The sequence below is a fragment of the Oncorhynchus gorbuscha genome, unplaced genomic scaffold (assembly GCF_021184085.1).
Source record: "Oncorhynchus gorbuscha isolate QuinsamMale2020 ecotype Even-year unplaced genomic scaffold, OgorEven_v1.0 Un_scaffold_437, whole genome shotgun sequence".
Classification (NCBI taxonomy): Eukaryota; Metazoa; Chordata; class Actinopteri; order Salmoniformes; family Salmonidae; genus Oncorhynchus; species Oncorhynchus gorbuscha.
Window position 1 is genome coordinate 288,717 of NW_025745283.1, and position 15,155 is coordinate 303,871.

Below are 15,155 nucleotides of genomic sequence, written 5' to 3' on the forward strand. Positions count from 1 at the left end.
ACATGGGATAAGTACCCTCTCAGCCTGTTGTCCCCCATTTAAGATTTAGATGCACTATTGTAAAGTGACTGTTCCACTTGATGTCATAAGGTGAATGCACCAATTTGTAAGTCGCTCTGGATAAGAGCGTCTGCTAAATGACTTAAATGTAAATGTAAATGTAATGTAAATGTAACAACACATGGTAACTATACATAGCCTGCTGTCGTAACCCATGGTAACTATACATAGCCTGCTGTCGTAACCCATGGTAACTATACATAGCCTGCTGTCGTAACCCATGGTAACTAGAAATAGCCTGCTGTCGTAACCCATGGTAACTATACATAGCCTGCTGTCACAACCCATGGTAACTATACATAGCCTGCTGTCGTAACCCATGGTAACTATACATAGCCTGCTGTCACAACCCATGGTAACTATACATAGCCTGTTGTCACAACCCATGGTAACTATACATAGCCTGTTGTAACAACCCATGGTAACTATACATAGCCTGCTGTCACAACCCAAGGTAACTATATATAGCCTGCTGTCACAACCCATGGTAACTATACATAGCCTGCTGTCGTAACCCATGGTAACTATACATAGCCTGCTGTCGTAACCCATGGAAACTATACATAGCCTGCTGTCACAACCCATGGAAACTATACATAGCCTGCTGTCGTAACCCATGGTAACTATACATAGCCTGCTGTCGTAACCCATGGAAACTATACATAGCCTGCTGTCGTAACCCATGGTAACTATACATAGCCTGCTGTGGTAACCCATGGTAACTATACATAGCCTGCTGTCATAACCCATGGTAACTATACATAGCCTGCTGTCGTAACCCATGGTAACTATACATAGCCTGCTGTCGTAACACATGGTAACTATACATAGCCTGCTGTCGTAACCCATGGTAACTATACATAGCCTGCTGTCGTAACCCATGGTAACTATACATAGCCTGCTGTCGTATCCCATGGTAACTATACATAGCCTGTTGTCACAACCCATGGTAACTATACATAGCCTGCTGTCACAACCCATGGTAACTATACATAGCCTGTTGTAACAACCCATGGTAACTATACATAGCCTGCTGTCACAACCCATGGTAACTATACATAGCCTGCTGTCACAAACCATGGTAACTATACATAGCCTGCTGTCACAACCCATGGTAACTATACATAGCCTGCTGTCACAAACCATGGTAACTATACATAGCCTGCTGTCACAACCCATGGTAACTATACATAGCCTGCTGTCACAAACCATGGTAACTATACATAGCCTGCTGTCACAACCCATGGTAACTATACATAGCCTGCTGTCGTAACCCATGGTAACAACACATAGCCTGCTGTCACAACCCATGGTAACTATGCATTGCCTGCTGTCGTAACCCATGGTAACTATACATAGCCTGCTGTCACAACCCATGGTAACTATACATAGCCTGCTGTCACAACCCATGGTAACTATACATCTTATCTTCCTCAGTCTGTCATTTACACAGTGCCTCTCTCTCTCTCATCTTCCTCAGTCTGTCATTTACACAAGCCTCTCTCTCTCTCATCTTCCTCAGTCTGTCATTTACACAGAGCCTCTCTCATCTTCCTCAGTCTGTCATTTACACAGAGCCTCTCTCTCTCTCATCTTCCTCAGTCTGTCATTTACACAGAGCCTCTCTCTCTCTCTCATCTTCCTCAGTCTGTCATTTACACAGTGCCTCCATCTCATCCATCCATCCATCCATCCATCCATCCATCCATCCATCTCTCTCTCTCTCTATCTCTCTCTCTAGCTCTCTCTCTCTCTCTAGATCTATCTAGCTCTCTCTCTCTCTAGATCTCTCTAGCTCTCTCTCTCTCTCTAGCTCTCTTTCTTGCTCTCTCTAGCTCTCCCTCTCTCTCTCTAGATCTATCTAGCTCTCTTTCTAGCTCTCTCTCACGCTCTCTCTCTCTCTAGCTCTCTTTCTAGCTCTCTCTCACTCTCTCTCTCTAGCTCTCTTTCTAGCTCTCTCTCAAGCTCTCTCTCTCTCTCTCTCTAGCTCTCTTTCTAGCTCTCTTTAGCTCTCTCTCTCTAGCTCTCTTTCTAGCTCTCTCTCTCTCTCTAGCTCTCTTTCTAGCTCTCTCTAGCTCTCTCTCTCTCTCTAGCTCTCTTTCTAGCTATCGTCTAGCTCTCTCTCTCTCCCTCTTTCCATTCAATTTCAATTTAAGGGGCTTAATTGGCATGGGAAACATATGTTTACATTGCCAAAGCAAGTGAAATAGATCATAAACAAATGTGAAATAAACAATAGACAAGTGAACAGTAAACACTCCACTTGCAAACCTCCAAAAGAATAAAGACGTTTCAAATGTCATAATATGTCTATAACAGTGTTGTAATAATGTGCAAATATTTAAAGTACACAAAGGAAAATAAATAAACATAAATGTCACGCCTTGGTCATTGTATTTTGTGTTTTCCTTTTTGACTCCATTAGCCTGTAGCCCTCTTCGCACTGCTGAAGCGAATCCCAGGCGGGCGCCTGCACTCTCTCTGGGTCGGCCGCCCACCTATCGATTTCTTCCCACGTCGTATACTCCATGCCTTTACCTTCCATAACGTCCTCCTTTAGCTCCTGCCAGTTCACACGCTGCTCGGTCCGTGAGCGGTAGGTGTTTCTGTAACTGCGTTCGTCTGTTGAATGAAGAAAGTCGGACCGAAATGCAGCGTGTAGGTTACTCATGACTTTAATGAACAGAACTGAAATACAAAAACAACAGAATGGAACGTGAAACTAATTACAGCCTATCTGGTGACTACAACACAGAGACAGGAACAAACACCCACAAAATACAAAGCGAACACAGGCTACCTAAATATGGTTCCCAATCAGAGACAACGATAAGCACCTGACTCCAATTGAGAATCGCCTCAGGCAGCCAAACCTATACAACACCCCTAATTAGCCGCAATCCCAAATAATACAAACCCCAATACGAAATACAACATATAAACCCATGTCACACCCTGGCCTACCCAAACATATAACAAAAACACAAAATACAATGACCAAGGCGTGACAATAAATATGTGTTGTATTTACAATGGTGTTTGTTCTTCACTGGTTGCCCTTTTCTTGTGGCAACAGGTCACACATCTTGCTGCTGTGATGGCACACTGGTATTTCATCCTCTCTCTCTCTCTCTCTCTCTCTCTCTCTCTCTCTCTCTCTCTCTCTCTCTCTCTCTCTCTCTCTCTCTCTCTCTCTCTCTCTCTCTCTCTCTCTCTCTCTCTCTCTCTCTCTCTCTCTCTCTCAGACAGATGCCTCACCTCGTAATGACCAACATGTCCTCTCCTGTTGAAACCTGACACCAGGAGTCTGTTCAAGGGGTGCAACGTTACAGAACTATTCATATAGATCATCATCCTCCTCTGTCTGCTCAGGGCCTCAACTGTCCTCCACCAGTGACCAAGTGTAGCTCAGCTTAGTTCAGCAGGCTGAGCCCCTCCACCTCAACTATCCTCCACCAGTGACCAAGTGTAGCTCAGCTTAGTTCAGCAGGCTGGGTCCCTCCCACCTCAACTTACCTCACCTAGTGACCAAGTGTAGCTCAGCTTCGTTCAGCAGGCTGGGTCCCTCCCACCTCAACTTACCTCACTTAGTGACCAAGTGTAGCTCAGCTTCGTTCAGCAGGCTGGGTCCCTCCCACCTCAACTTACCTCACCTAGTGACCAAGTGTAGCTCAGCTTCGTTCAGCAGGCTGGGCCCTTCCCACCTCAACTTACCTCACCTAGTGACCAATTGTAGCTCAGCTTAGTTTAGCAGGCTGGGCCCCTCCACCTCAAATATCCTCACCTAGTGACCAAGTGTAGCTCAGCTAAGTTCAGCAGGCTGGGCCCCTCCACCTCAACTATCCTCACCTAGTGACCAAGTGTAGCTCAGCTTAGTTCAGCAGGCTGGGCCCTCCACCTCAACTATCCTCACCTAGTGACCAAGTGTAGCTCAGCTTAGTTTAGCAGGCTGGGCCCTCCACCTCAACTATCCTCACCTAGTGACCAAGTGTAGCTCAGCTTAGTTTAGCAGGCTGGGCCCCTCCACCTCAACTATCCTCACCTAGTGACCAATTGTAGCTCAGCTTAGTTTAGTAGGCTGGGCCCCTCCACCTCAACTATCCTCACCTAGTGACCAAGTGTAGCTCAGCTAAGTTCAGCAGGCTGGGCCCCTCCACCTCAACTATCCTCACCTAGTGACCAAGTGTAGCTCAGCTTAGTTCAGCAGGCTGGGCCCTCCACCTCAACTATCCTCACCTAGTGACCAAGTGTAGCTCAGCTTAGTTCAGCAGGCTGGGCCCTCCACCTCAACTATCCTCACCTAGTGACCAAGTGTAGCTCAGCTTAGTTTAGCAGGCTGGGCCCTCCACCTCAACTATCCTCACCTAGTGACCAAGTGTAGCTCAGCTTAGTTTAGCAGGCTGGGCCCTCCACCTCAACTATCCTCACCTAGTGACCAAGTGTAGCTCAGCTTAGTTTAGCAGGCTGGGCCCTCCACCTCAACTATCCTCACCTAGTGACCAAGTGTAGCTCAGCTTAGTTTAGCAGGCTGGGCCCTCCACCTCAACTATCCTCACCTCGTGACCAATTGTAGCTCAGCTTAGTTCAGCAGGCTGAGCCCCTCCACCTCAACTATCCTCACCTAGTGACCAAGTGTAGCTCAGCTTAGTTTAGCAGGCTGGGCCCTCCACCTCAACTATCCTCACCTAGTGACCAAGTGTAGCTCAGCTTAGTTCAGCAGGCTGAGCCCCTCCACCTCAACTATCCTCACCTAGTGACCAAGTGTAGCTCAGCTTAGTTTAGCAGGCTGGGCCCTCCACCTCAACTATCCTCACCTAGTGACCAAGTGTAGCTCAGCTTAGTTTAGCAGGCTGGGCCCTCCACCTCAACTATCCTCACCTAGTGACCAAGTGTAGCTCAGCTTAGTTCAGCAGGCTGAGCCCCTCCACCTCAACTATCCTCACCTCGTGACCAATTGTAGCTCAGCTTAGTTCAGCAGGCTGGGCCCTCCACCTCAACTATCCTCACCTAGTGACCAAGTGTAGCTCAGCTTAGTTTAGCAGGCTGGGCCCTCCACCTCAACTATCCTCACCTAGTGACCAAGTGTAGCTCAGCTTAGTTTAGCAGGCTGAGCCCCTCCCACTTGGCTGCAACCTGATACCTGGGGTCTGTTCAGAGGGGGGCCAACGTTATGTTCCAGAACGTTCAGAAAGAACAGTATTGTGTAATGCAAACATGATTGTCTGTCATGTGAAAACATCTCTTTGTTAGGCCTGCTTGTGTTCTATTAAACATGTTTTAACCAATCAGCATCCAGGATTAGACCCACCCGTTGTATAACAAACAGAATCAACCAAACGTTCCAGTTTCATTAGTCTCATGTCTCATAGCAGTTGTTCTTGTGCCTTGAAAGTGACTTGGACAAGGTGATGTTATAACCACAGGCTATAGTTGCTGGTCTGAGGCATGTCCTGCAGGTTGTCCCTTCCTGACTGAATGTTCCCAGAGCCCGAAGTGCAGTGGTGCTGGAGATGATATGTCCCTTCTACCTCCCTCCCCAGGACATTACCTTGTCACGAGGGGACTGTTGTGGCTGAGGAGACTGGAGGGGCCTGGGGCAGCCAGGCAGACCACACAGCCTTGTCATCTCAGCCCAGATCAAAGCAGTACAGCCCAGGCCTGTCAGGAGAGGAGCCTGGTGGAGGTAGAGGTGAGGTTGAAGGAGAGGAGAAGAGACAAGGAAAGGAGATGGGGAGAGAGAGCCATCCTAGACTATTGTAAAGGACGATCAGCATGAGACCTGGAGAGCATGTCAATATTATAAAGTGGCTTCCTCTCCTTGTCTCCTTTCCTTCATGTGTGCAGATCTGCATCCTGTTTTATCAGGTCATTGTGGATGAAGGAGAGCATGTCAATATTCTAAAGTGGCTTCCTTTCCTTATCTCCTTTCCTTCATGTGTGCAGATCTGCATCCTGTTTTATCAGGTCATTGTGGATGAAGGAGAGGACAGTAGAAGAGTTGTGACATAAATAGATATACACAGAACATCAGTTTGATATAATATAAAGTTTCAAATTCTTCAGATTTCTGCATAGCTAGTTGTTATCCTAGATCTGTCTAATGTAGACCGGCCAGCGAGACAAAAGAGGTATGAGAGGTAAAACATCTCAGGAATGTCTGAAATTAAAGCACAAAGGACCACAAAAAATGTGGACTATATAATGTATCTTTGAGGACCTCCGCCCAGACTGAGACTTTGGCTCTTTACTATGGACCAGGGTCCCTGTATAGGGCATTACTATGGACCAGGGTCCCTGTATAGGGCATTACTATGGACCAGGGTCCCTATATAGGGCATTACTATGGACCAGGGTCCCTATATAGGGCATTACTATGGACCAGGATCCCTATATAGGGCATCACTATGGACCAGGGTCCCTGTATAGGGCATTACTATGGACCAGGGTCCCTGTATAGGGCATTACTATGGACCAGGGTCCTTGTATAGGGCATTACTCTGGACCAGGGTCCCTATATAGGGCATTACTATGGACCAGGGTCACTATATAGGGCATTACTATGGACCAGGGTCCCTGCATAGGGCATTACTATGGACCAGGGTCCCTGTATAGGGCATTACTATGGACCAGGGTCTCTATATAGGGCATTACTATGGACCAGGGTCCCTATATAGGGCATTACTATGGACCAGGGTCCTTATATAGGGCATTACTATGGACCAGGGTCCCCATATAGGGCATTACTATGGACAAAGGGTCCCTGGGTGTCTAGGGTGGCATTATTATGGACCAGGGTCCCTGGGTGTCTAGGGTGGCATTATTATGGACCAGGGTCCCTGGGTGTCTAGGGTGGCATTATTATGGACCAGGGTCCCTGGGTGTCTAGGGTGGCATTACTATGGACAAAGGGTCCCTGGGTGTCTAGGGTGGCATTATTATGGACCAGGGTCCCTGGGTGTCTAGGGTGGCATTATTATGGACCAGGGTCCCTGGGTGTCTAGGGTGGCATTATCATGGACCAGGGTCCCTGGGTGTCTAGGGTGGCATTATCATGGACCAGGGTCCCTGGGTGTCTAGGGTGGCATTATCATGGACCAGGGTCCCTGGGTGTCTAGGGTGGCATTATTATGGACCAGGGTCCCTGAGTGTCTTATCTAGGCCTCAGCCCTGTAAAATTGTAAACACTTCAGACAAGCATTGTATCGCTCTCTCCAACCATACATACCTTGAACCACTTCTGACATGGTATCACTCTCTATCAATACATACCTAGAACCACTTCTGACATGGTATCACTCTCTAACAATACATACCTAGAACCACTTCTGACATGGTATCACTCTCTAACAATACATACCTAGAACCACTTCTGACATGGTATCACTCTCCAACCATACATACCTAGAACCACTTCTGACATGGTATCACTCTCTAACAATACATACCTAGAACCACTTCTGACATGGTATCACTCTCTAACAATACATACCTAGAACCACTTCTGACATGGTATCACTCTCTAACAATACATACCTAGAACCACTTCTGACATGGTATCACTCTCTATCAATACATACCTAGAACCACTTCTGACATGGTATCACTCTCTAACAATACATACCTAGAACCACTTCTGACATGGTATCACTCTCTAACAATACATACCTAGAACCACTTCTGACATGGTATCACTCTCCAACCATACATACCTAGAACCACTTCTGACATGGTATCACTCTCCAACCATACATACCTAGAACGACTTCTGACATGGTATCACTCTCCAACCATATATACCTAGAACCACTTCTGACATGGTATCAATCTCCAACCATATATACCTAGAACCACTTCTGACATGGTATCACTCTCCAACCATACATACCTAGAACGACTTCTGACATGGTATCACTCTCCAACCATATATACCTAGAACCACTTCTGACATGGTATCAATCTCCAACCATATATACCTAGAACCACTTCTGACATGGTATCACTCTCCAACCATATATACCTAGAACCACTTCTGACATGGTATCAATCTCCAACCATATATACCTAGAATCACTTCTGACATGGTATCACTCTCCAACCATACATACCTAGAACCACTTCTGACATGGTATTACTCTCCAACCATACATACCTAGAACCACTTCTGACATGGTATCACTCTCTAACAATACATACCTAGAACCACTTCTGACATGGTATCACTCTCCAACCATATATACCTAGAACCACTTCTGACATGGTATCACTCTCTATCAATACATACCTAGAACCACTTCTGACATGGTATCACTCTCCAACCATATATACCTAGAACCACTTCTGACATGGTATCACTCTCTATCAATACATACCTAGAACCACTTCTGACATGGTATCACTCTCTAACAATACATACCTAGAACCACTTCTGACATGGTATCACTCTCTCTAACAATACATACCTAGAACCACTTCTGACATGGTATCACTCTCCAACCATATATACCTAGAACCACTTCTGACATGGTATCACTCTCCAACCATATATACCTAGAACCACTTCTGACATGGTATCACTCTCTATCAATACATACCTAGAACCACTTCTGACATGGTATCACTCTCTATTAATACATACCTAGAACCACTTCTGACATGGTATCACTCTCTAACAATACATTCCTAGAACCACTTCTGACATGGTATCACTCTCTAACAATACATTCCTAGAACCACTTCTGACATGGTATCACTCTCCAACCATACATACCTAGAACCACTTCTGACATGGTATCACTCTCTCTAACAATACATACCTAGAACCACTTCCGACATGGTATCACTCTCCAACCATATATACCTAGAACCACTTCTGACATGGTATCACTCTCCAACCATATATACCTAGAACCACTTCTGACATGGTATCACTCTCCAACCATATATACCTAGAACCACTTCTGACATGGTATCACTCTCTATCAATAAATACCTAGAACCACTTCTGACATGGTATCACTCTCCAACCATACATACCTAGAACCACTTCTGACATGGTATCACTCTCCAACCATACATACCTAGAACCACTTCTGACATGGTATTACTCTCTCCAACCATATATACATAGAACCACTTCTGACATGGTATCACTCTCCAACCATACATACCTAGAACCACTTCTGACATGGTATCACTCTCTCTAACAATACATACCTAGAACCACTTCTGACATGGTATCACTCTCCAACCATACATACCTAGAACCACTTCTGACATGGTATCACTCTCCAACCATACATACCTAGAACCACTTCTGACATGGTATCACTCTCCAACCATATATACCTAGAACCACTTCTGACATGGTATCACTCTCCAACCATACATACCTAGAACCACTTCTGACATGGTATCACTCTCCAACCATACATACCTAGAACCACTTCTGACATGGTATCACTCTCCAACCATATATACCTAGAACCACTTCTGACATGGTATCACTCTCCAACCATACATACCTAGAACCACTTCTGACATGGTATCACTCTCCAACCATACATACCTAGAACCACTTCTGACATGGTATCATATAAAGGTATGGTTAGTTAGTCAGTAGTACTATAAAGGTATGGTTAGTTAGTCAGTAGTACTATAAAGGTATGGTTAGTTAGTCAGTAGTACTATAAAGGTATGGTTAGTTAGTCAGTAGTACTATAAAGGTATGATTACTAGTCAGTAGTACTATAAAGGTATGGTTAGTTAGTCAGTAGTGCTATAAAGGTATGGTTAGTTAGTCAGTAGTACTATAAAGGTATGGATAGTTAGTCAGTGGTGTTGAGTAATGTTAGTCAGTAGTATTGAGTAATGTTAGTCAGTGGTGTTGAGTAATGTTAGTCAGTAGTATTGAGTAATGTTAGTCAGTAGTATTGAGTAATGTTAGTCAGTGGTGTTGAGTAATGTTAGTCAGTAGTATTGAGTAATGTTAGTCAGTAGTATTGAGTAATGTTAGTCAGTGGTGTTGAGTAATGTTAGTCAGTAGTGTTGAGTAATGTTAGTCAGTGGTGTTGAGTAATGTTAGTCAGTTGTATTGAGTAATGTTAGTCAGTAGTGTTGAGTAATGTTAGTCAGTTGTATTGAGTAATGTTATTCAGTAGTGTTGAGTAATGTTAGTCCGTTGTATTGAGTAATGTTATTCAGTAGTATTGAGTAATGTTAGTCAGTATTGTTGAGTAATGCTAGTCAGTAGTATTGAGTAATAAAGGGAGAGAGTTAAGGGAAGAGAGAGAGAGAGAGTAGAGAGAGAGGTATGAGAGAGAGAGAGAGTAGAGAGAGAGAGGTTAGTTAGAGAGACTATAAAGGATGGAGAGAGGGAAGAGAGTACTATAAAGGTATGGAAGGAGAGAGAGAGGTCAGTAGTACTAGAAAGGAGAGGAGAGGAAGTCAGAGAGTAGATAAAGGTATGGAGAGAGTTAGTCAGAGTACTAGAGAAGGTATGGAGAGAGAGAGAGTAGTACTATAAGAGAGAGAGAGAGAGAGAGAGAGTTAGTCAGTAGAGACTATAAAGGAGATGGTTAGTTAGAGAGAGAGTACTATAAAGGTATGATTAGAGAGTCAGTAGTACTATAAAGGTATGGTTAGTTAGTCAGTAGTGCTATAAGAGGTAGAGGTTAGAGGTGGAGAGAGTCAGTAGTACTATAAAGGTATGGAGAGAGAGAGAGTGGTGAGAGAGGGTTAGTCAGTAGTATTGAGTAATGTTAGTCAGTGGTGTTGAGAGATGTTAGTCAGTAGTATTGAGTAATGTTAGTCAGTAGTATTGAGAATGTTAGTCAGTGGTGGAGTAATGAGAGAGAGTAGGAGAGAGAGAGAGAGAGAGTGGAGAGAGAGAGAGAGAGTGAGTGGAGAGAGAGAGAGAGAGAGAGAGAGAGAGAGGTGGAGAGAGAGAGAGAGTGGAGAGGAGAGAGAGAGAGAGAGAGAGAGAGTGGAGAGAGAGAGAGGTGGAGAGAGAGAGAGGTGGAGAGAGAGAGAGAGAGAGATAGAGAGAGTGAGAGGTGGAGAGAGAGAGAGAGAGAGGTGGGAGAGAGAGAGTGAGAAGTGGAGAGAGAGAGATAGGGAGAGAGTGAGTGGAGAGTGGAGAGAGAGAGAGAGGAGTGGAGAGAGAGTGGAGAGAGAGAGAGAGAGAGGAGATAGAGTGGAGAGAGAGAGAGTAGGGGAGAGGTGGAGAGAGAGGAGAGAGAGAGAGAGTAGGTGGAGAGTGAGAGGTGGAGAGAGAGAGAGAGAGAGAGGTGGAAGTAGGGGAGAGGTGGAGGAGAGTGGAGAGAGAGAGAGAGAGAGGTGGAGAGAGAGGTGGAGAGAGGGGGGGAGAGGTGGAGAGGGAGAGAGAGAGAGGTGGAGAGAGAGAGTAGGGGAGAGGTGGAGAGGAGAGAGTAGGAGAGAGAGAGAGAGATAGACTTAGGAGGACTTAAAACATGCCGAGCAGGGTCTTGATCTGCTGTTTTGGCATGTCTTATAGCCCTGTCATTACTGTGAGGGCTTAGCCTTTACACACTTTGTTCTAGTGCGTATCTGTGAGTATGTATTTGTGTGTGTGTGTGCGTGTGTGTGTGTCGGTCCTCACTGCAGGTCTTAGTGTGTCTATGTCCTTATGGTGTGTTGTGTGTATTTCTCATTGAGTTGTTTTGGTTTATAGGAAGTGTTTTGGATGTGAAAGATGAGGTCATTAACCAGTCCTCTTGAACTGTCTCATCGTCTGAGATCTCCTATGTCCTCAGTGTGTGTGTGTATCTGTCACGTTCTGACCTTTATTTCCTTTCTTTTGTATTTATTTTAGTATGGTCAGGGCGTGAGTTGGGTGGGCAGTCTATGTTTGTTTTTCTAGGTTTTGGGTATTTCTATGTTTCGGCCTAGTATGGTTCTCAATCAGAGGCAGGTGTCATTAGTTGTCTCTGATTGAGAATCATACTTAGGTAGCCTGGGTTTCACTGTGTGTTTGTGGGTGATTGTTCCTGTCTCTGTGTTTGCACCAGATAGGACTGTTTTTGGTTTTCCACATTTATTGTTTTGTTAGTTATTTCATGTCTAGTTCCTTTATTAAAGAACATGAATAACCACCACTCTGCATTTTGGTCCGCTTCTCCTTCACCACAGGAAAACCCTTACAGTATCTGTGTGTGTGTTTGTACGTGTGTGCGTATGTGTGTGTGTGTGTTCTTGTGTGTGTGTGTCTTCTTGTATGTGTGCGTGTGTGTTTTGAGTGTGTATGTGTGTTTGTGTGTGTGTGTGTGTCTGTGTGTCTGTGTGTGTTTTTATAATGAGAAAAGGTATGATGTTAATAGAGAACGACTGAATGAAGCACCTCAATAGGAATTAACCTGTTTACCCTGTGGTAAACCTCTGTCATTAATACATATGTAACCCTGTGGTAAACCTCTGTCATTAATACATCTGTAACCCTGTGGTAAACCTCTGTCATTAATACATCTGTAACCCTGTGGTAAACCTCTGTCATTAATACATCTGTAACCCTGTGGTAAACCTCTGTCATTAATACATCTGTAACCCTGTGGTAAACCTCTGTCATTAATACATCTGTAACCCTGTGGTAAACCTCTGTCATTAATACATCTGTAACCCTGTGGTAAACCTCTGTCATTAATACATCTGTAACCCTGTGGTAAACCTCTGTCATTAATACATCTGTAACCCTGTGGTAAACCTCTGTCATTAATACATCTGTAACCCTGTGGTAAACCTCTGTCATTAATACATCTGTAACCCTGTGGTAAACCTCTGTCATTAATACATCTGTAACCCTGTGGTAAACCTCTGTCATTAATACATCTGTAACCCTGTGGTAAACCTCTGTCATTAATACATCTGTAACCCTGTGGTAAACCTCTGTCATTAATACATCTGTAACCCTGTGGTAAACCTCTGTCGTTAATACATCTGTAACCCTGTGGTAAACCTCTGTCGTTAATACATCTGTAACCCTGTGGTAAACCTCTGTCATTAATACATCTGTAACCCTGTGGTAAACCTCTGTCATTAATACATCTATAACCCTGTGATAAACCTCTGTCATTAATACATCTGTAACCCTGTGGTAAACCTCTGTAACCCTGTGGTAAACCTCTGTCATTAACACATCTGTAACCCTGTGGTAAACCTCTGTCATTAATACATCTGTAACCCTGTGGTAAACCTCTGTCATTAATACATCTGTAACCCTGTGGTAAACCTTTGTCATTAATACATCTGTAACCCTGTGGTATAAACCTCTGTCATTAATACATCTGTAACCCTGTGGTAAACCTCTGTCATTAATACATCTGTAACCCTGTGGTAAACCTCTGTCATTAATACATCTGTAACCCTGTGGTAAACCTCTGTCATTAATACATCTGTAACCCTGTGGTAAACCTCTGTCATTAATACATCTGTAACCCTGTGATAAACCTCTGTCGTTAATACATCTGTAACCCTGTGGTAAACCTCTGTCATTAATACATCTGTAACCCTGTGGTAAACCTCTGTCATTAATACATCTGTAACCCTGTGGTAAACCTCTGTCATTAATACATCTGTAACCCTGTGGTAAACCTCTGTCATTAATACATCTGTAACCCTGTGGTAAACCTCTGTCATTAATACATCTGTTACCCTGTGGTAAACCTCTGTCATTAATACATCTGTAAACCTGTGGTAAACCTCTGTCATTAACACATCTGTAACCCTGTGGTAAACCTCTGTCATTAATACATCTGTAACCCTGTGGTAAACCTCTGTCATTAATACATCTGTAACCCTGTGGTAAACCTCTGTCATTAACACATCTGTAACCCTGTGGTAAACCTCTGTCATTAATGAGGTGCTGCAATCTGCACTCTGCCACAATAATGTGTTTCCAGGATGAGGTGATCAGAAATCCCAGATGGTTCGGCAGTCGCAGCATCGCTATATTTAGAGGAGGACCAACAACACTTTGTGGTTGTCTGCTTTCCCCCTTAACACTTTCCCCCTTATTAACACTTTACTGTAATCTGAAGATGTAACGAACCATGACTCCTTAAATGTGTCCAGTTACTGTAATCTGATGGAAGATGTAAATGACTACAACTCCATTAACCCAGTTTTTTTTGGGCCATTATCAAACATATACCATATAACTGTCTGACTCCTGCTTTATAACAGTCAAAGTCATATCCACTAGGCCTGCTGAGAAAACTGTTTCCAACTTCCTGAAGAAAATGGGTTTTCTGTTAGAACATGCCTGGGTGTATGGATTCAGATAAACACACACACACACACACACACACACACACACACACACACACACACACACACACACACACACACACACACACACACACACACACACACACACACACACACACACACACACACAAGAAGAGGTACACACACACACGCACACGCACACGCACGCGCGCACACACACACACATGCACACAAGGACACACACACCCTCCCCATATCTAGCCTTGTGTGTGAGTGTGTGTGATGAGATAAGGGGATTACAGTGTCATCGTGGTGGTTCTGGTTAGACTGACTGACATGGAAAGCTCTTCAGTAATCTTCATAATCCATCTGAACACAATGGCTGCCCCCTGACCTTCCCTGGCCCACACACACAAGAAGAGGTACACACACACACACACACACACACACACACACACACACACACACACACACACACACACACACACACACACACACACACACACACACACACACACACACACACACACACACACACACACACACACACACACACACACACACACACACACACATCAACGCAAGCACACACACTCACAGACACAGACAGACTCACTGGCGCAGGCACGTGAGCTTGCACACACACCACTTGTAGCCTATACTTGTTATACTGTACATTACACGCGCATCTTGACTACCGGCTGGCAGGAGGGTACAGAAACCGCCTTAAGTCGAGTAGTTACAACCCGTGACACCCTATCGCTGTTGCGCAGTGAAAGAATGCAACTTTACAAACTAGCCATTCAGCCTGGAACGGCAGGAGATTCAGGACATCTGTCCTTTCAGAACGTCGTGTG